Below are 23,398 nucleotides of genomic sequence, written 5' to 3'. Positions count from 1 at the left end.
GAGGCTAAGGTGGTAATTTTAAAGGGTCGGGGTGGGGTTTTTTTATCGGCGCGGGGCTTACTAAAAAAATTAGTGATGTGAATTGGGATCGGAGCCGATCCCAATTCACATCTCTAACAATCAGATTCCCCCCCCCCCCCCTGCCGAACCCGATCGTTAAAACGATCGGGCACACGATTCACATCCCTAACCAACAGGGTTCCTCCCTGCAGATAGAATCAATCCTGCCTTGGCCCAAAGGTCCATAGATACAATAAATTCCTCTGAATCACTACCTTTGAATATCTTTTCAAACATGGGTTTTTCTCTTACAACTTTCTCAGTTGAAGCAAAGAACTCATTTAGTCTCTCTGCTATGGCTTTGTCATCCTTATGAGCCCTTTTACCCCTTGATCATCTAATGGTCCATCTGATTCCCTCACATGCTTTCAACTTCGAATGTACCTGTAGAAGTCTTTATTATGAGTTTTTCCTTCCACGGCAAGCTTTTTTTTTCAAATTCTCTCTTTGCCTTCCTTATCAATGATTTCCATTTAAATTGCCAGTGATTATGCTATTTCCTGTTTTCTTCATTTGGATCCTTTTTCCAGTTCTTGTAAGATGTTTTTTAGCTATTATAGCATCTGTCGCCTCACCTTTTAACCATGCCAGTAATTATTTAGCCTTTCTTCCACCTTTTCTAAGGCATGGAATAAATGTGCACTGGGCTTCCTAGATGGTAATGTAGTATCCCTTTATAACAAGGATATGTCTCCAGGGGCACATGCTCAGGAGGGAAGGGTTAGGAAGGCCGTTGTGGTTGGGGATTCAATTATTAGAAAGGTTGATGGCTGGATGGCTGGTGGACATGAGGATCGCTTGATAACTTGCCTTCTTGATGAAAAAGTAGACCTCATGTGTCACAAGATGGGATTTTAGATAGTGCTGAGGAGGAACCAGCTGTCTTGGTACATGTGGATAACAATGACATTGATCCTCTCTTTCCAGTTGACCTTTCTTCTCCAAGGCAGCTTCTCTTTCTCAAAGCTTCATTCTTTCTTCAGGGGCCTTCCCTACCCCACTGGGCCCTGCTTTCTTATCCCTGGCTGAAGGGAACCTCCCTAACCAATAATTCCTTGCTGGGTGAGTTCTTAAGGAGGAACAGGCCCAGTAATCGTGGCTGGACTTTGGGTTCTGAGGAAATTTCCTACACAATACCTCACACCTTCCTTGAAGAAACTGATTTTCTCCAACACCTGTCAGGAATCTCTCTTAGAACCCCTTAAGCTTCTTCTGCCTTCTGGAAGTTTGAGCAGTCCAACCTTGGGTCCCAGCCACTCTTCCAGGATAGGATTCTCCTTCAGTCATCTCTTTGTTGAGAGAGGGCCCAAGTCCAGTGGCCTCTCCCTTTGGAGGGAAAGACCCAGACCAACACCTTTCTGTTAGAAAGGCACCCCAAGACTCCCCCTATATTCAGATGGGCATAAATGTGCACTAGGCTTTAGATGGTATTTTTAAAAATCTCCATGCTTGATCTAAACTCTTAGGGGCGGATTTTAAAACCCCTGCGTGCGTAAATCCTTCCGGATTTACGCGCACAGGGCCCTAGCGTGCCGGCAAGTCTATTTTGCATAGGCCGCCGGCTCACGCAGAGCCCCGGGAAGTGCGTAAGTCCCAGGGCTTCCTGTCGGGGCGTGGCAGGATGACGCGGTGTTTAGGGGGTGAGGCGCGGCATTTCAGGGGCAGTGAAGTGGGCGTGGTTTCGGCCCGGGGGCATTCCGGGGGCGTGGCTGTGGCCTCCAGAACAGCCCCCGGGACCGGACCACGGAGCGGGGCAGCTGGCCGACGTGCGCAAAGTTACTCCTGCTTTCAGCAGGCGTAACTTTGCTGACAAAGGTAAGGGGGGGTTTAGATAGGGCCTGGGGGGTGGGTTAGGTAGGGGAAGGGAGGGGAAGGTGGGGGGAGGGCGAAGGAAAGTTCCCTCCGAGGCCGCTCCGAAATCGGAGCGGCCTTGGAGGAAACAGGCAGCGCATGCTGGGCTTGGCGCGCGCAGGTTGCACAAATGTGCACCCCCTTGCGCGCGCCGACCCCGGATTTTATAAGATACGCGCCGCTACGAGCGTATCTTATAAAATCCAGCATATTTTTGTTAACACCTGCTGCGCGAACAAAAGTACGCGCTCGCGCAAGTATTTAAAATCTGCCCCTTAACCTTTGCATTTGCACCTTTCAGTTTTTCCTAAACATTTTCCTCATTTTATCATACCGTTTTGAAACTTAAATGCTGCCACATTAGATTTTGTTAGTGCCCTTCCTCTAGTTATTAAGTCAAATTTGATCGAACACACCAAATCCTGTGTTCCACTAAGGACTAGGTCTAAAATAGATTCCCCTCTTGTTGGTTCTTGTACCAGCTGCTCCATGAAGCAGTCATTTATTTCATCCAAGAACTTTACCTCTCTAGAATGTCCTGACGTAACATTCACCCAGTCAGTACTGGGGTAATTGAAATCACCCATTATTACTGGGCTGCTGATTTTGTTAGTTTCCCTAATTTATTTTAACATTTCATTGTTTGTTTGTTCATTCTGGCCAGATGGACGGTAATACACCCCACAGATATTGGCCTAAGTACATGTCCCATATCATTGATCAGGGTCCCAAGAGTTCAAGATTCTATGAGTGATCCTGTCATGGAGTAATGGGTCTTTCGAGAACAATAGTACTGTTCAACTGGAGCATTATTTCCTGAACAGCTTATTGTATCTGCAGGTTGTACAAATAGATGTAGTTGATTGCCAGGGTACAGTTTCCACTTTACGTTATATCGTCACAGATTGGGCAAATGGCTGAGTTCAGCAGTAAACCCTAGATCTGGGCTAATAATGCTAATATGACATGGTTCTGGCTATTAGCCATAAATGTTGGGGGATTTCCTTAGGGGGCTATTTGGCTAAACTGAGGGTGGGGCACCGCGGGACCTGATTGACGTTCGTTGTTATGTAGTTCATACTAATATTTGAAATGTCTTGTAATACAGTATGTGACATTGATTATTTTGGCACTACGGTTTTGAAGTGTGCTTATTTTGGGGTTAGGAAGACAATGATGGTAGACGTGGGTGCTTGCATTAACAGAAATGATATAAAGGTGGCAGAGAACAATATGAAATGTTTGCATGAGGAAGCAAGTGGCCCAGGCCATGAATCCCTGTCGCGTGAATAATACGGGCTGCTTTTTATGTCTCCTTCCTATGCACCTATTAATCTTCAATGGTGTTCACTGCCTGAAGTAAGAGATTAGTATGCATAATTAGGATGACCTAACAAGCTCCAGTGCTTCATTAACATAAAGTTTCCCTTGCTAATTGCCTTTCCCTATCATCTGATCTAGTCATTGGCTTTGATCTTATGGGGAACGGAGTGCATTTTTGCTACTATTCCGAGTACTAATTCTTTTCTTTAATCTTCAGTGATTTCCGTGCCAGGTGTGCTTCGGCATTGTGATGCCTGTAATATTACATCTAAGGTCAATACAAAAAAAGTATTCTCTCAGCAAGTTAAACTAGAAGTCAAAGATGTCTTGCTTGGCTGTCTAGCAGATCGAATCTCACTGACACCTCAGTGAGCTCTGCAAATATGAAAATACTTTCAGATTCATTTTCTTCACCCAGCTCTTGTCTGCAAAGATCTTACCTGATATTCAAGTTCAAATCCCTTCTCCAGTGAAATAAATCAGGATTCTCTCTGTCCTTGCTATTTTCTGGACCAATGTGAACTAACATAAATAAATAAAATTCCCAGCTCCCCCCTCTCCCCTACCATTCTAGCTCCCTCACCTTCCCAGCTCCCCCCCTGCTCCCTCCCCCCACCCTTCCCCAGCACCCTGCTGCCTCTCCCCTACCCCTCCCCTCTCTTCCTACAAACAGCCTTTCCTTGAAAGTGCCATTGCCTTAACTTTCTCCTATACCCCTACCCCCTCCTCTCCTTTCCCCTCCTCGCTACCCCCTTCCCCTTCTCCCTGCCCCTACATTTAATATTATTATTGTAAATAATTTCATATGTTAAGTTCTTAAGGGTACATGCACCCTTTACATCCTGATGCATACCTACTCTTAACATGCATAATCATCATCCAGTTCGTTTTACAAAGTTGTATCCTTGCTCGTTGACTCTCTCTATCCTTGTTCCTAGTTCATTGTAATATCGTTGACTCTCTCTATCCTCGTTCATTGTAATTTCCTTTCTCAGTTAAATGTGAACCGACATGATGTGTCCTACGAATGCCGGTATATAAAAAATTGTTAAATAAATAAATAAATAACATGAAAGTTAGTACAGAATAAAATGTATGCATTCAAGTGAGAAATATGATGCCTTATTAAGTTCCTTAGGAATAAAAAAAAAATCAAATTGAGTGCTGGTAGTATACTAGTGCTTAAGAAACTTCTCTTTCCCTCATAAAAGTGGATGACAATCTGGAAATTTTGAGATTTTAGCAGCATTTAAGACTTAGGATACAAATTTTGGGGGGCAATATTCAAAAGTTTCCCACTGCTCTTCCCTGCAGAAAAAAAAAATACATGTAGGGATTTCATTTTCAAATCTCCATCCATAACATTCCACCTTCCACCATGTGCCAGACGTACCCATGTTGTGCCTGCTGGCCGCATTTTCATAGACAAATTCCGCAAGGAGTTTGCCATTGGGAAAGAGCCTGTGGCCCTGTGGGTACAAAGTACAGACAGAACTGCAAGATCCCTGTGGAGTCTCATTATCAGGGCTTAATTTGGGGGGGGGGGGGGAAATGGGGGTGGAAGGCAGTCCCTGCACTTCTTTTCAGGCTTAAGAGGCAGAGCAGCAGGGGTGTTCTGCTCCAGCCCCCTCCCCTCAGGCAGCCTGCAGGGAAGAGGAAGTGCTGAGCCTGGAGCACACAGAGAAGAGAACATCCACTCTGTTCCCTAATCCAGACCCTCCCCTCTTGATCCCTGTTTCTCCGCCTCTCTATTGTATGGAACAGAAGGTGAAGAGGTGATACTAAAGCAGGCACTCAGAGCAAAGGACAGACACAAAAACGGTTTGAATTAGCAAATGTTTGAAACATGTGAGCAGGGGGTGCCAATTGTCAAGGCTTAAACCCTGGCCTTCATGAATTTCACTACTGCTCACAACTTTCTAATTTATGTTAATTCAACCCTATTATTGAAGGGTTAATTTCTAACAAAACAACCCAGAATGGCGTTTTCCCATCCAGGGATAAGCAGTGGATTTCCGCAAGTCCACCTTACAAATGATTTATGGACTTTTCCTCCAGGAACTTATCCAAACATTTTTTAAACTCAGCTACACTAGCAACCTTTACCACATCCTCTGGCAACTAATTCCAGAGCTTAATTATACACTCAGTAAAAAAAAACATTTCTCCTATTTGTTTTAAATGTACTACCTAATAACTTTTTGGAGTGTCCCCTAGTTTTTGTACTTTTTGAAAGAATAAACAACCAATTTGTTTTTACCTATTCCCATCCACTTATTATTTTATAGACCTTTAACTTATGTATTTATTTAATTAATTTCTTTTCTGTCTTTCAGACATTTAAAAGCTGATTATATTCAGATACTGTAGATATCGCTCTTCAGCCGTTTCTTCTCCAAGCTGAAGAGCCATAATTAAACTTTTTAGCATTTTCTCCTAGAGAAATCATTCTGTTCCCTTTATCACTTTGGTTGCTCTTCTTTGTGCCTTTTCTTTATTTTTTTTTTAATTCTTTATTTATGAATTTTAAGTCAAATATACAAAAAAAAAAAAATTGACAAGAAAAATAGACAATATCTAGTATGATCCATAAGATATTAGGAAAACAATAAAAGGAAATTATATATCAGCATATATTGCCACAATTAGACCCCAATTTACTCTGTACCTTTTCTTATTCCACTATATCTTTGTCGAGATGCTGCAACCACAATTACGCACAATACTTGAGGTACTGTCTCACCATGGAGCGATACAGAAACTTTATGATATTCTCTATTTTATTCATCATTCCTTTTTCTAATAATTCTTAGCATTCAATTTGCTTTTTAAGCTACACACTGAGCAAAAGATTTCAACGTATTATCCACGATGACGCCCAGATCCTTTTCCTGAATGGTGACTCCTAATGTGGAACCTTGCATTGTGCAGTTATAATTTGGGTTACTCTTCCCTAAGTGCTTTACTTTGCACTTGTCCACGTTTAATTTCATCTCCCATTTATATACCCAGGCTCACAGTCTTGCAAAGTCCTCTCACAATTTCTCACAGTCTTCTTGTGATTTAAATCTTTGAATAATTTTGTATCGTCTGCAAATTTGATCACCTCACTCATTGTTTCTTTTTCCAGGTAATTTTTAAATGTACAGTATTAAAAAGCAATGATGGCAATTCAGATCCCTGGGGCATTCCACTATTAACCTTTCTTCCTTGAAAAAACTGATCATTTGGCCTTACTCTTAGTTTTCTCTCTTTTAACCAGTTCCCAATCCACAATAGGACATTGCCTCCTAACCCAGGACTTTTTAGTTTCCTCTGGAGTCTGTCATAGAGTAGTCTGTCAAACGCTTTCTGAAAATCCAGATATACTACATCTACACCAACTGGCTCACCTTTATTCACATGTTTATTTATGCTTTAAAAAATGCAGCAGATTGGTTAGGCAAGACTTTCTTTGACTAAATTTCTACTGGCTTTGTTCCATTACACTGTGACTATCTATATGTTCAGTAACTTTGTTCTTTACAATAGTTTCTACCTTTTTATTCAGCACTGACATCAAGAAGTTTCCTGAATGAGCCTGAAACCCTTTTCATAAATTGGCATTACATTGGCCTTCCTCCAAGTTTACAAATTACTAATAAAAGATCTGAAATTTATTTTTTTAGTTTTCAGTACTCTGGGATGTATACCATGTAGTCCAGGTGATTTACTACTTCTTAGTTTGTTGATTTTACCTATCTCACCATCCAGGTTCACTGAGATTTGTTTCAGTTCCTCTGAATATTAACCTTTAAATATCATTTCTGGCATGGGTTTCTATCTCAATTGTTCCTCAATAAAAACTAAAGCAAAGAATATATTTTGCCTCTTTGCTATGGCCTTAAGAACATAAGAACATTCCATACTGGGTCAGACCAAGGGTCTATCAAGCCCAGCATCCTGTTTCCAACAGTGGCCAATCCAGGCCATAAGAACCTGGCAAGTACCCAACAACAAAGTCTATTCCATGTTACTGTTGCTAGTAATAGCAGGGGCTATTTCTAAGTCAACTTAATTAATAGCAGGTAATGGACTTCTCCTCCTCCTTGTTATTCCTAATTCTTTTTTTCATTTTTTTAAAGATATTCTTTTGGCTATAAAAACTTCTTTCATCTCTCCTTTTAATTATGCCAGCATTCATTTGGCCTTCCTTCCACCTTTTTAATATGTGGACTGTACTTTCAAGATGATATTTTTAAAGAATATCCATGCCTGATATTAAATCTTAATCTTTGCAGCTACTCTTTTTGGGGTAGATTTTCAAAGGTACACACGGTCGTACATGGTACATGTGCGCGCACTACCCAGTGAGCACACGTGGATGCCTAATTTTATAACATGCGTGCACAGGTGCACGCATGTTATAAAATCGGGGGTCAGCGCGCGCAAGGGGGTGGTGCACTAGTGCCTCTTGCACACTCTGATGCCCGTGGCCTTTCCCCATTCCCTCCCCCCTAATCTATCCTTCCCACCCCTTCCCCTAACCTTTCCACCCTCTAGCCCTTTTCTAACCCCCCCCCCACCTCTATCTTACCTTTTGCACCTGCCTCTGGCACGTGATCCTCCAACACAGTGGCAAATGGCCACTGTGCCGGAGGCCTCTTGCCCTGCCCCGCCCCGGACTGCCCCTTTTTTGAAGCTCCGGGACTTAGACGCATCCTGAGGCTTTGCGCGCATCACTGGTCCTTTATAAAATATGCCCGGCAAGCGTAAATCCACTGGATTTATGCGCGTAGAGCTTTTAAAATCCGTCCCTTTAATTTTTTCCTAAACATTTTCCTCATATTATCATAGTCTTCCTTTTGAAAGCCAAATTTGTTCATCATTTTTGTCAATGACCCCAACACCATTAATTTTCTCATGAAATACTATGTCCCACTATTCATTGGGTCTAAAATAGCTCCCCCCTGTAATTGGTTCTTGTACCACCTTTAGCATGTCCTGATTTACCCAGTCAATACTGGAGTAATTGAAATCACCCCTTATTACTATGTTGCTAAATTTGTTATCTTCACTAATTTCTGTTAGTCTGTCTGTTCATTCTGGCCAGATGGATGGTAATACACCCCCAATGCTATTCTATTCCCATTCTTACATGAAATGTCTATCCAAAATGCATAAAGCATTTTGTTTGCTTTTATTCTGTTTGATTCCATGCCCTATTTAATATATAGTGCTACCCCTCCACCATTTTGACACATCCTATCAATGCGTTATATTTTCTACCCTGGTATCACAATGTCCATTGGTTATCCTTCTTCCATTACTCTCTGATATACCAATTATATCTACCTCTTCATTCAGTGCTATACACTATCTCTCCCATCTTATTTTTTAGACTTCTAGCATTTGTGTACAGAAATTTCAAAGTATATTTTTTGTTTGTATTAACAACCTGTTTATCAGTTTACAGGGGTAATTCGGAATCTTTCAGCTCTGTTTGTTCTTTACTTAAAGGCACGTGGGCTCTTTTTTACATTTATTGTGACCTTTCTATTGGGATGTACTAACTTTCCAACTTATTTATGATTGTAATTAATATTTTATTGTATGATGTTTCATATTTTGTTGTAACACACTTAGACCAAGTGGGCTATAAAATATTTCAAATAAATGAATAAACTTACCTGTGTTGTTAGTATCCTTTTAGGATACATCATTACAAACTATGCAAACCTGAGCAGCCCATTGCCTTTTCCCCATCATCTAGTTTAAAAACTGCTTTATCTCCTTTTTAAAAGTTAGTGCCAGCAGCCTAGTTCTATGTTAGTTAAGGTAGAGCCCCCCCTTCCAAAAAAAAAATAAATTTTGGATTTTTAATAAACCTCCTCCATATACTATTGTCTCATCCATGCACAGAGACTCCTGAGCTCTACCTGCCTCTGGGGCCCTGGAGGTTTTGGATTTCAACTTTGTACCTAAAAACCTAAATATGACTTTCATAACCTCCCGCTTGCACCTTCATATATCATTGCTAGGCTCCTTCCTAGCAGTGTCTAAAATCCTGTCTAGGTGGCATATGAGGTCTCCTACCCAGGCACCAGGCAGGCAAATTAGCAAGCAATCCTCATGCCCACCCGCCACCCAGCTATCTACATTCCTAATGACTGAATCACTAACTACAATGGCCATCCTAACTCTTCCCTCCCACTGCATAAACATATCTCTGGAGAAATCCTGTCCTAGCCAGAGGATTGCTCCCTGCCACACCAAGACTATGCTCTTCTTCCAGGTGACCTTTTCCCTCCAAAGCAGCACAAGGCTGCTAGAGTGGAGGTGAGACTGATCTACCATGTCCCTGAAGGTGTCCTCTCTCTATATATCTCTCTGTTTCCCTTAGCTCCTCTAGGTCTGCGTGTTCAGTGGGACTGTATTATTGAGCATGTAGACTGCGATTTCAAATCTATATATGTCTTGTTCTATAGAAATTTTACCCACACCAACAAGAAGGTGCAAATGTCCATGGGTACCCACGCATGAAAACATGAACATACTTTCCTTTTGAAAACTAAGGACAAGGTCCACAGATGCAAAGTACTCATGGATTTATAGAAGATGATTTTCAAACAGCCTATAGGGGAAAATGCTGGGTGGTGGTGATTTTGGGAATGGGCCATCATGAGACCAGAAGGTAGGGGGTGCTGCGGGCCCCCACCACACTCCTGATGACTGTTAAGGTTAGACAGGGTCTGGGAAATGGGATAGGGTAGGGTAAAGGAGGCCTGGAGTCTACTATGACCACCAGGGAGGTATTTTTGAGGGTGAGGGGGGCAATTCACTAGACCTCCAGGGCTATTTTTTTTTTTTTTTAATAAAGGCAGAGTTCTAGACGGTGGGTTATGGTGGAGGAACGGTCTCGGACTGCCAGCCTCTAGGATCCAGATTTTTAAACTAAAAAGGGAGGGGCAGAGTGCGACTGGGTGTCCATCGTTCTTTAATTTTTTTTTTTTTTTAATATTGAATACTATGACTGCTTCCAAAGATGGCCAGAGGTTGGGACAGAGGGTCTATCCAGACTTCTGGGGCTTTTTACTTAAACATAAGAACATAAGAAAATGTCATACTGGGTCAGACCAAGGGTCCATCAAGTCCAGTATCCTGTTTCCAACAGTGGCCAATCCAGGCCATAAGAACCTGACAATTGCCCAAAAACTAAGTCTATTCCATGTTACCATTGCTATAATGGCAGTGGCTATTCTCTAAGTGAACTTAATAGCAGGTAATGGACTTCTCCTCCAAGAACTTATCCAATCCTTTTTTAAACACAGCTATACTAACTGCACTAACCACATCCTCTGGCAACAAATTCCAGAGTTTAATTGTGCGTTGAGTAAAAAAGAACTTTCTCCGATTAGTTTTAAATGTGCTCCATGCTAACTTCATGGAGTGCCCCCTAGTCTTTCTACTATCCGAAAGAGTAAATAACCGATTCACATCTACCCGTTCTAGACCTCTCATGATTTTAAACACCTCTATCATATCCCTCCTCAGTCGTCTCTTCTCCAAGCTGAAAAGTCCTAACCTCTTTAGTCTTTCCTCATAGAGGAGCTGTTCCATCCCCCTAATCATTTTGGTAGCCCTTCTCTGTACCTTCTCCATCGCAATTATATCTTTTTTGAGATGCGGCGACCAGAATTGTACACAGTATTCAAGGTGCGGTCTCACCATGGAGCGATACAGAGGCATTATGACATTTTCCATTTTATTCACCATTCCCTTTCTAATAATTCCCAACATTCTGTTTGCTTTTTTGACTGCCGCTGCACACTGTACTGACGATTTCAATGTGTTATCCACTATGACTCCTAGATCTCTTTCTTGGGTTGTAGCACCTAATATGGAACCCAACATTGTGTAATTATAGCATGGGTTATTTTTCCCTATATGCATCACCTTGCACTTATCCACATTAAATTTCATCTGCCATTTGGATGCCCAATTTTCCAGTCTCACAAGGTCTTCCTGCAATTTATCACAATCTGCTTGTGATTTAACTACTCTGAACAATTTTGTGTCATCTGCAAATTTGATTATCTCACTCGTCGTATTTCTTTCCAGATCATTTATAAATATATTGAAAAGTAAGGGTCCCAATACAGATCCCTGAGGCACTCCACTGTCCACTCCCTTCCACTGAGAAAATTGTCCATTTAATCCTACTCTTTGTTTCCTGTCTTTTAGCCAGTTTGTAATCCACGAAAGGACATCGCCACCTATCCCATTACTTTTTACTTTTCCTAGAAGCCTGACTAGCTCAGTCGGTAGAGCATGAGACTCTTAATCTCAGAGTCATGGGTTCAAGCCCCATGTTGGGCAAGGGGTATTTACTTCAAGACCAAGGGAGGGAAGATGATGGACCTTACTCTCATAGCCCTTGCTGGTGGTGATAAGCAGTGCTGAGAGATCCCCCCCCCCCCCCAACCTTCTTCAGGGGTGCCATTTTTTTGTGGCCAAGCAGCCCCTTTAATGCTAGGCCGTGGGTGAATTGAGACGTGAGTTAGCAACTCAAGAGTTGCTATCTTTAGTTCAAATAACACAGTATGCCACATTATTTGATTTACATTGATTAGGTATTAATGAGCTCATTAGCGTGCATTTGTATACTAATGAACTCATTTAATATTCATGGTGCCAGGGCTCATTTAACGCGAGGTATTTGAAATACTTCATGTCAGGCTATTTACCGAGTGAAAAGTGCTGTTTTATATTTGATAATTAACTCTTCTGGGGCCTGTGTTTCTTGTTCTGCCCTCCCCTGGACCCTCCTGAACTTCCCATTCCCATTGCAGAAACTCCTGATCCAGTGCATCTCTTTGCTGCCATCACAGCCCAATTAAAACATATGCTTGAAATGATGCAAAATTCATAAGTAAAAAAGAAATACAAGGTAAAAATAATTAAAATGGACCCAGATGTTTTTCACTGAGCAGTAGGGAGAGAAACTTTTTTTTACTGCTGTTAATATAAGTGGAAAATGTATAAATGTGGGATTAATGGAGGAATGCCAGATTTGGGGAATTTAGTGAAATAGATTATAATATCTGTATCTTTCTAAAGTTTGCAGAGTCCACAGAAGATTAGTTTAACGTCCCATCTGCAAGATCATGGTAACTTCAAAATAGCACTATCTAATTGGGATGGGATATTAGTTCAGTACTATTAGTGTTAGCTATATTAAAAGGGTTTTTGCTTTTTTTTTCCATTTTCAGCTACTTCATCATGGTTTTTTCTTATAGATACAGAATGGGGGAAAGGCATCAGTGAATCCGGTTCTTTATAGCTGTGGGAAAAATAGTAAGTGCACTAGCCTCAAAGAAGAATACCTCCCCTTTTTCACCGCCAGCACCGTTTCCAGTAGCACACATTGTTCCTCAGAAGTCTCCTGCAGAAGTACTGTGCAGGAGTTCTCACATTGCATAGCTTCCCACAGGAGTATGGTTAGCACAGGAATTATAGATTCAACACTTTTAGCTTAATATAGTTAGAACCAGAACAGGAACAACCTAGCAATTGGTATTTTGTACATGGGATATTTTACAAATCCTTTCGTGCCACGTACAAAGTCATTCTTACAGGCTAAATCAGGGCAACTTTAGTCCTCGAGGGCCACAACAGACCTGGTTTTCAGGATATCCATAATGAATATGTGAATATGCAAGAGATATATTTGCATGCAGTGCCTTGACTGTAAGCATATATATCTCATGCTTATTCATTGTGGCTATCCTGAAAAGCAGACCTGCTTCTGGCACTCGAATCAGAGTTGCCTACCCCATGGGCTAAATAATACACACAGAAGTTCCTCTGTACAGCCATTGTCTATGTGTGACACAAGTTCTTATAAATAACTCAGAATCTTCCTAAAACACAGGTAATTCATGAAAATAGAAAAAGCAAGTCTGAGGTCAAATGTAGGGTAACTGCTTGGGCTGCATTAATAGGGACGTTCTTCTGATTGGGGAATACACAGTTGGCGGTCCTTGTCCAAGTGGAATTCTTGATCAAGATGCCGCTTTGTTGGTTGATCTCATTAAGCACTTAAACTGATGCAGTATACATGCTGAACAAGATTGAGGTGACAGCGAGAGGGCACCATTGAAGATCATTTAAATGCAAGCAGCGACTTACAATAAATTAGAGCATAGTCATGGGAAACATCTTAGACCTCAATAGTATTATTGCCTTCATCTGTCTGGAAAACTGATCATTGAACGGGAGATCACCTTTCCTAATATCATTTGCTGTACTTATTATCATCCTTTTTAAATTTCAATAAGTCAGTTATCATGTCAATTAAAGCCTGTGTTGTGATGAGATGAAAAGTCATTCACAAAGGAATGTTTTTCTCCTATTGACTTTTGCCTGTTTCAGGGTTAAACAAGACTCTAAGGTCGACCTAGATAAGAGTTTTGGTTCTTATCCTATGCCTTCTTGAATTCTGTTAATGGTTGTATCTCCACTACCTCTCCCAGAAGGCTGTACCATGCATCCACTGCCTGTTCAATGAAGAAATAGTTCCAAATCCTGATCTTTCAACTTCATATCAGGAGTGTCTTTTCCACTGCAAATGCAACTTCAGATGCATTATTTATATATTACAGGTATTTAAGTATCTTCATCATAACTCCTCTCTCTTACATGGTATACAAGTTTAGGTATTAATGGCTCATTTCAAAGGGCTTATGATGCAGAATCTGAAGCATGTTGATCCCCCTTTTCTGGATTGCCTCTTTTTACCTATACAGTTTTGGGGGTGTGACCTCCAAACTGGACACAGTATTCCAGGTGTAATTTTCTGCATGTACATTTACTCACATACTTTCAAAATTGAAAAATAGGCTTGCAAATGTTTTCTCCACCCCCAACTCTATTGCTTGGAATGTGTACCATGACTGCAGAAAAAGGGAATGTGTAATCAAATTACTTTTCTCTTTCCAACCATCACCCTTCACCCCGGGCAGTTTTCGAAAGCTGATTTACATGCATAAATGAGCGGCAACATTTATAAAATATTATCTACCTCTGCCCCAAAAGTATGCACATATGTTTCAGTATGCACAAATTATTTTTATGCAGGGATCTACATTTTAGAGAAATTATTTATGCATGTAAATGTAACATACTTTTGTATCAATTTTCAAAATATTTAGCCATGTTAAGTGCATTTAACACAGGTAAATCCTATGGACAATTCAATGGTATGTATTGTAGCCATTTTTAAAAGTCACTAACAAGGGTAAAGAGCATTTACACATGTAAAACTCAGTTTAAGCTTGTAAATGTTTTAAAATTACCACCATTTTGTATACCTATTTTATGAAAATACATGCAAGTATTTTCCATGCAAAATTGTAAAATATGTACATAATAACCCATAGTTTATGCATGGAGGCTGGTGGTGTATAAAATTGGCCGATGCATGCTTGAATCTTGCTTATGAATATACATACTTGACATGTAATTCCAACCACCAGTTTGCTGAGATCGCCACTAGTTTACCCACATGCTTCACCATGTGCCCTAAACCCCCCATCTAATAACTGCAAAAGAAATGAAGTCAGATTTAATTTCCATGATGTAATTAGCAGGAGTTCAAGCATGTGCATATGTTGATGACATAAGTGTGTTCTCTTCTTATAGAATACGTGAATGTGTACATATTTTCTGATGCCTCCTATGAATGCCCTTGAAATTCTCTGAAAAATGGCTTCTTTTTTACACATACATTTTTATGCAGCAAAAGTACATGCATACTTCCAAACTTTTGAAAATTTGCTAGGCCTACCCAAAGCTACTTATACTCGTATATGACAATATTATGCACAATAATCCTGCTTAAGTCTTTGATAATTTATACTCAAAGTATTTAATTATTAAAGTACAATTTTAAAAACTATGTATGTATTCATTTTGCAAAAAATGATTTTTTAGAGGTCCAGATAAAATGTATTGCATGCATTAAAGCAGGTTGAAAGAAAACCAGATGACTGCTGGTGTGGTTTAATAGTGAGAAGAAAGAGGCAATTAAAGCCAAAAGGCAACATTCAAAAAATGGAAAACAGACACAAATGAGTAAAGTGGGGAAGAGCATAAGCACTGACAAATTAGATATAAAAAAGTAATTAAGCAAGATAAGAATTTGAAAAGAAGCTTGTTAGAGGTAAAAACAAGTAATAAAAAACATTTTCAAATATATTTGAAGAAAAAAAGCCTGTGAGGGAGTCAATTGGGCCTCTAGATGGTGAAAGGGAAAAAGGATTCTCAGGGAGGACAAGAAAATAGCAGAATAACTAAACAAATTCTTTTCCTCTGTCTTTTCCAAGGAGGATGTTGGGGGTCATACTCACACTGTAAACTTTTTTTTTTGTTTTTTCAGTGGTAAAATACAAAACTGCCAGCTTCTACAACAATCTATGAGCAAAATACAGTAAACCACATTCACGGCTTTGATGATTAGCAAAGCATCTTTACAGTGCCCCTATGCTCTGATCTGATCTGCTCATTCAAACATAACAGCTGTTGAGTGGTTTGTAATTGAAAAAACTGATTTAACAGTAAACAATCAACATTCAATAGTAGAAAATTTTCATAACAGCTAATCATCCTATAGAATAGCCCCGCCATAATGCCCCTGTTAGCGATGCATATAAATTGTTACCACTAGTTTTACCCCTAGATTCTGTCCTCCCCCTCCGATCCCCCCACCCACCCTTCCCCCTCCATTTTTGCCCCCATCAGGAGTGAGGAAACTTTCAGGCTCGTATACCCTGTTACCGGCAGACAATGGGAGTGACCATTAGTGCTCTTGGTGAAGGAATGTTGCAGTTGGACACTGCTGGAGAGATAGTGGACCCTTGGGCCGGCCTACCTAGGGAGACAGGGTAGGCTGGGGGGCGGAGCCACAAGCAGGAGGTGTTCACCCAGGAACCAGGGACCCCCCGGGAGGAGCCCGTAGGGTACCGGGTCCTCGGGACTTGGAATTGAGACAGAAAGCCCAGAGGCTGAGATAGGCGTAGACCGGGACCAGAGCAAGCAGGAAGGATAGGAAGTCCAAGGTACCCAGGAGGCAGGGGACCGGCTGTACAGGGCCGAGGGCTGGCTGAAGGCAGGGCAGCAGGCGGCTGCGGAGTCTGTAGCAAACCGGAGTCTGAAGCAGGCTGTAGGCTGAAGCGGAGTTGGAAGCAGGTCGGAGTCAGAGGCTGGCTGCAGGCAGAAGCGGAGTCAGAGGCAAACCGGAGTCGGAGGCAGGCAGCAGGCAGAAGCGGAGTCAGAGGCAGGCAGCAGGCAGCAGGCAGAAGCGGAGTCAGAGGCAAACCGGAGTCAGAGGCAGGCAGGCAGGCTGAAGCGGAGTCAGAAACAAACCGGAGTCAGAAGCAGGCAACGTAGAGATCACCAGGAACGCAACTAAGAACAACTATGGAGTTGTGAACCTCGTTGCAAGGCGATGAGAGAGAGTTTGAGCGCCGGTTATATTGGGACTTGGGCGTGACGTCAGCAGCACGGGCGGGGCCAGGCTTCCGGGAGCTGAGCGCTCAAGACGGATGTCCTCGCACGCGAGACTGAAGGGAAGCAGGCACGTAATGGCGGCCGCCACGTGGAGTGAGAGAAGCCCCCAGGGTCTGGAGCGGGCGGAATGCGGTGATCCCTGAAGTGGAGGTAGGTGGGTTTGGGCCCTAACCGGAGGGAAGCGGTAGGGACCGCAACAAGGAAGACCCAAGAAAAAAGATGCTTCCCAGGACAGCCTTTATTCCTGGTTTTGTGTTATGACCCTCAGTTGGAAATAGTCCAACAGTTTCGACCAACTCTCCCGCACCGCATAGCTCCTTTTAATCCCCAAGCTATTAAAAAGTAATATCTCATGTGAACACATATTAAGCAATCTTTTGAACCAGTGTTCTGGTGCCAGGCCTTTATCCTCCACCCAAACGGTTAAGATAATCTTTTTCACTACCAGTGCCGCCTTTGTGATAAAGAGTATCAATCCAGGGTCAAGTAAGATTCCTGCATGTGTACGCCCAAATAGCCAAAGGTTCGGATCCTGAGGAATCTCTAGTCCCCAAATTGTAATGCATTGCTTTTGGACATCACCCCAGAATGCTGCAATAATAGGGCAATCCCAGAAGCAATGGTAAAATGTGCCCTCTGCTTGTGTACATTTAAGGCATGTTGGGGTATCTGTAATCTTCAATCGATAGACCTGTACTGGGGTTATATATCCTTGCCATAAGAATTTGTATTGGGTTTCCCATAAAGTCTCATTTATAGTAATATCATGAATACTAGCAAAAACCTCTGTCATATCCTTGGTAGACAGCCAAAAACTGGGCCATGTAGCCCATTTCTGAACCAAGGATTCTATGGCTGCCCCCTTAATATTTGTTTCTAGTTGCTTATAAAATGAGGATATGGATGGACCCTTCTTGTCTCCACATATGACCATAGCTAGCAAGGTGCTGGTGGTTATAGGATTGTTCCAACTGGATATGGTTTTAGCATAAAGTGACGTAATTGAACATATGCGTAATAATCCATCTTTGGGAGTAGATATTGCTGTTGCATGTCCGAGAAGCTATACAGTCCACCCTTGGAGGGTTGTAAAAGTTGATGAATAAATTCAAGCCCCTGCCTTTGCCATTTAGAAAATATGGATGGGCCTGTCCCAGGAAGAAAGTGTGGATTATTTGTAATGTGCATTAATGGTGTGATTCCCACTGGTTGGTGAATCAGTCTACACATTTGTGTCCAGGTTTTATGACATGTTCCAAGGAATAGGCGGGACCTAAGAGCAGCAGGTAATTGCCGCCGTTCAGCATGTAACAAAGAGTTTAATGTCGCCCCCGCGTACCAATCCTGTAAGTGAGCAGAGGGTGTAAACATAGAAGTTCCAAATATACAGTCTTTAACAAAGTGCAAATTACAGGCGATGTTATACCTGTAGAGACTTGGGCATCCCAAGCCGCTGTTTTGGTGAGTCACCTACAACGTATGTAAAGCTATTCTAGCCTCAAACCCCCCCCCCCCCCCCAAAGAAATCTACTAAGGGCGGTATTAACAGCTGCAATGTCCTTCTTCTTAAGCCATAATGTCAACATTTGGAGCACATACATCCATTTTGGGAGGATCACTATCTGAAATAAGTAAATTCATCATGTCAGGGATAATGGAAGGGACGCCCACCTCTTAAAGGCTTTAAAGATAGATTTGAGCTTAGGACCCACATTAGCCACATAGACATTCTCCAGGGCAGCGGGGATCACAACTCCTAAATACTTGAGACTATGCACTGCCCATTTTAGGGGGAAAACCCCTCCCATTCGGATTTCAGCTGTGTGCTAATATCTAGGGCTTCCGATTTGTCCCTATTAATCTTTAACCCAGCGAATGACCCAAATTCTGGTTATAAGTCTAATACTAGGGGAAAAGCCTCCATGGGATTGGTAAGAAAAATCAGGACATCATTGGCAAATGCCGCTATTTTGAACCCCTTTTTTAGTCCTTCATATCCTCTAATATCTGAACATTGGTCATTTTACGTAGTAATGGGTCAATTGAGAGGAAGTATAGTAATGGGGATAGGGGACACCCCTGCTGCACTCCCCTCTGTAAGGGAATCTGCTCCGAACTGATGCCATTAATGAGGATTTGAGAAGTGGATGATCTATATAACAGCTGGATATAGTTAAAAAAAACTCCCCTTGAAAGCCATATTTCTGTAGGACAGAGAACATATAAGGTCATGACAGGTGGTCGAAAGACTTCTCCGAATCAAATCTGATGGCTAAGGCTTTCATCCCTTGCTCCTGGCACTTTTTCATGGCTGTGATTAGCTTTATTACATGCCCCATGGCTTTTCTTCCTCTAACCAATCCTACCTGTGGGTCCGAGATTAATCTAGGCAACAGAACAGTGAGCCTACTCGCTAGGATCTTAGCCAGAAGTTTCAGATCACTGTTTAACAATGAAATAGGATGATAAGACTCCGACAAAGTCGGATATTTCCCCAGTTTGGGTAGGACTATACTATGAGCATTATTAAAGTTCGGTGGGAAATCATTTTTTTCCAAGCCCTCTATAAAAATCTTCATAAGGGGCACTGCTACATGGTCCTTGACCAGTTTGTAAAAGTCATACGAGAACCCATCAGGTCCCGGGGCCTTCCCTGCTGCTACCTCACTGATCGCTGTAGTTACTTCATATGTTTGGATGGGGCGATTTAGGAATTGGTTATGTGACGCTAATACCTGGGGCACAGTAAGAGCAGAGAAAAAACGGTCTTCCCTCCCAGTAGCAGGGAGTGTATGTTGGGCATATAAAGTTTCATAAAACATCCGGAATACTTCTCCAATTTCGTCATTCATTACTACTAGCTTGCCTTGTTTAGTTTTCATAGACTTAACAAAAGTTCGTTGCCTAACAGTTTTCACCAGGCTAGAGGTCTCCCAATTTTATTCCCATAACGGAAACATTGTGCTTTGCAGTTTGTAAGGATTTGTGTGCCCTAAGGTGTAGGATAGTATTTAGCTGGTGTAATGTGCTAAAATTTGCTCTCCTGTTATCATCAGTAGTTGTACTTAAATATGCCTCCCTCGGTTTTTTTCAGGATTTCTTCTAAGCGTAGGATTTCCCTGTCTATTTTCCTATTGTGGGTGCGGAGATATGCAATAATTTCCCCGCTTAAAACTGCCTTTCCCGTTTGCCAGAATAATGTAGCATTATCTTTATGCTGGTCATTATGAGTCAAATATATATATTGATTTCTCACTCTTGTATAGAACTATGCAATACTGTTACTGTATTTTAAAGCAACCTTCATAAAGCACTCGGTTCCTGAGACAGTATAACAGGTTACCGATCAGAGCTGAGCAAGCTTCTGGTGCAATATTGTATAATCATTGGTTGCTTGAATCTTTAAGTTAGCAAAAGATATCATCAAGTGCTGCGGTTTGTTACCATATGCCACAATGTACTGCGAGTCCGATGAGGCTAGGTTCCCTTCAGGTACGTGTTTATATTCCCCGGCCGTGGCTATATTTTAAATGTCCTGTTAATGGATCCTTTTCAGGTCCTCAATGCTGCTCGCTGTCTGAACGCCCGACTCTGCAGGGTTTCAGATTTATTTCCTTCTTCAGGGGTGCAGCGAGTAGATGTAACGCGACCAATTCTGTGAACATACAACTTGATATTTTTGATCAGCCTGGCGTTTAAAGTAATCTTCCTGCAGGGATTACTGAAGCGTCTGTAGGTCATTGAGTGGCATATTCTGTCCATTTTTCTTGAAGGTGCTTACGAAAGTGTGTATCCACCCGTAGGAAGTCGGTGAAGTGTCATACCCTGTTTTTCTGTAATCCCGCTCCAGATTTGAAAGAGATGTAGATGGGCGAGGTATCCGAGATCACCAGGTGCTCTATAGTTGCTTCCGCTATGTGCGCAAATGTATCCCTCGCCACTAATATGTAGTCTATCCTAGACAAGGATCTTTGGGGATTGGAGAAAAAGGTAAAATCTTTCTCTGTTGGATGCAGGATCTGCCAGACATCTAAAAGCTCCAGTTGTTGACAAAGGTATTCCACTCCCCCTGGCTGCGACTGTTATGGTTTGGATTTGCAGAAGACCGAACTAGGGAAGTATCAGGAACACAATTAAAATCCCCAGCTACATATAAATGCCCCTAAGTTGGACATCAACACATTCGCTAGGTGCGCAAAAAATGTCTGAGGTGGTTCATTTGGAGCGTAGACATTACATAGGGTGATAGTCTTGCCCTTCCATTTCCCCAGAATGATCACGTACCTACCCTCTGAGTCATGAATAGTTTTGCCTAGCTGGAAATCTGTATTTCTATGAATAAGTATTGCCACTTTGGCCTTGTAGCCTTGGGCCTCAGTGAAGACAACATTGGCCACCCAGTCTCTCTTTAGCTTATTACTTTCTTTCTCAGATAGATGAGTCTCTTGCACACATGCTATTTCCGCCTTCAGGCTTTTTAAGTGAGTTAGCACTTTCTTTCTCTTAATAGGCGATCCAAGGCCATGCACATTCCAGGATATCAGCTTGCTCATGTGATCCCCCTTGATTCGACCTGATAATATAGCCAGTATAAGACAGACCAGATGAGAAGGGTTCCCAGCCGTTCCCCTCTCATTGCCATTATGAGCACCACTCCTTCCTGATACCAAGGTATCTCTATATTTTTCTTTTTTCCTGAGCCCTTAGTCCTCCCTCCCTCCCCCCTCCTTATTGCGTCTCTCATTAGTGGCTTAGCCCTGTAAAGTTGAACGCTAACCTCCACCCTATAACCCTCGCCACTCCTCCCCCCCCCCCGAGTTGCATAGAATCCCAATTGATATTGCAGAAAAACCCACATAAAAAAGAAACTCCAAAAAACTCTATCCCCATAACTAGAGATAGGTAAAGGCCACGCGTCTCTGCAGTGGGTGGTCAGTAGAGATGTGAATCGGAACCGGAATCGGTTCGGATTCCGGTTCCAATTCACATGTGGTTTTTTTTTCATCGGGCCCAATTGCGTTTTTGTTTATCGGCTGCGCCCGAGCCAATAAACAAAAAACCCACCCCGACCCTTTAAAACTAATATCTTAACTTCCCCCACCCTCCCGACCCCCCCCAAAAAAAACTTTTTACAGGTACCTGGTGGTCCAGTGGGGGTCCCTGGAGCGATCTTCCGCTCCCGGGCCGTCGGCTGCCACTAATCAAAATGGTGCCGATGGCCCTTTGCCCTTACCATGTGACAGGGTATATCCGTGCCATTGGCCGAACCCTGTCACATGGTAGGAGCACTGGATGGCCCATGCCATCTTGTGCTCCTACCATGTGACAGGGGCTGACGAATGGCACCGGTAGCCCCTGTGACATAGTAAGGGCAAAGGCTATCGGCGCCATTTTGATTACTGGCAGCCGATGGCCCGAGTACAGGAGATCGCTCCCGGACCCCTGCTGGACCACCAGGGGCTTTTGGCAAGTCTTGGGGGACCCTCCTGACCCCCACAAGACTTGCCAAAAGTCCAGCGGGGGTCCAGGAGCGACCTGCACTCAGACCGTCGGCTGCCAGTATTCAAAATGGCGCCGATAGCCTTTGCCCTTACTATGTCACAGGAGCTACTGGTGCCATTGGTCAGCCCCTGTGACATGGTAGGAGCACAAGATGGCGCTGGCCATCCAGTGCTCCTACCATGTGACAGGGTCCGGCCAATGGCACGGATACCCTGTCACATGGTAAGGGCAAAGGGCCATCTGCGCCAATTTGAATAGTGGCAGCCGATGGCCCAGGAGCGGGAGATCACTCCAGGGACCCCCACTGGACTACCAAGTACTTGTAAAAAGTTTTTTGGGGGGTCGGGAGGGTGGGGGAAGCTAAGAGATTAGTTTTAAAGGGTCGGGGTGGGTTTAGGGGTTATTTTTGTGTGCCGTTTTTCCCGCCTGCCCCCAAAACGATAAGAGAACCCCCCACGATCAATATCGTGGGGTTTTCCTATCGTTTTGGGGGAGCCCCTGATTTCTGACGATTTTGAAAATATTGTCCGATATTTTCAATTGTCCGAAGCCCGATTCACATCCCTAGTGGTCAGGCATCCCACTCCCAACCTTGTAAATGAAACAATGTACTTATAAACCCAACACTCGGTATATTGCCCAATTTATGTAAATACTATGGCATTTATAATTGTAGAACCTTCATATTCATTGCAAAAACCATAAGAGAAAGAAAGCAAACAGTATGATTAGGAGCGGCTGGTCCTATAACGTATGTCCTTGATCTCCATAACCCACTACGGCTGGGTTAGCTTGTCTCCCGAAGGTCACTAAGTAGTGAGATCTTATGGAATAAAATAAAGAGACTCAGTTGCTGGTGATTCAAACTGAGTGCACAGCACGCTGCCGATAGAAGGTTTTTATGCTGTGCCCTTCTGCTTTGACACATAGCGCTGGGCTTCCTCTGAGCTTTGGAATGTGAAGACTGTGTCCTCATTCCATGTTTTAAGAGTGGCTGGAAATTGAAGAGCAAATTTTATGTATAAGTTAATCAGTTGGGAACACACCGAGGAGAATTTCCTACGCTGCTGAGATACTTTAGCAGAGTACTCCTGCATTATTCTAATCTTGTGCC

At 42.6% G+C, this 23,398-nt stretch overlaps 1 protein-coding gene and 1 non-coding gene across 2 annotated transcripts in view; both read left to right on the top strand.

Annotated features, from left to right (window-relative positions):
* Nucleotides 1–23,398, top strand: part of GRIK2 (glutamate ionotropic receptor kainate type subunit 2) — a 1,473,996-nt gene that overhangs the window by 576,469 nt on the left and 874,129 nt on the right. The window lies entirely within an intron of this gene.
* Nucleotides 11,520–11,592, top strand: TRNAK-CUU. Its single transcript has one exon. It is a non-coding gene; the product is annotated as a tRNA-Lys (tRNA).

Source organism: Rhinatrema bivittatum, chromosome 3 (genome assembly GCF_901001135.1).
Source record: "Rhinatrema bivittatum chromosome 3, aRhiBiv1.1, whole genome shotgun sequence".
NCBI lineage: Eukaryota > Metazoa > Chordata > Amphibia > Gymnophiona > Rhinatrematidae > Rhinatrema > Rhinatrema bivittatum.
The sequence above is the reverse complement of the archived record's forward strand: the minus strand, read 5'-3'. Positions and strand labels throughout refer to the sequence as shown.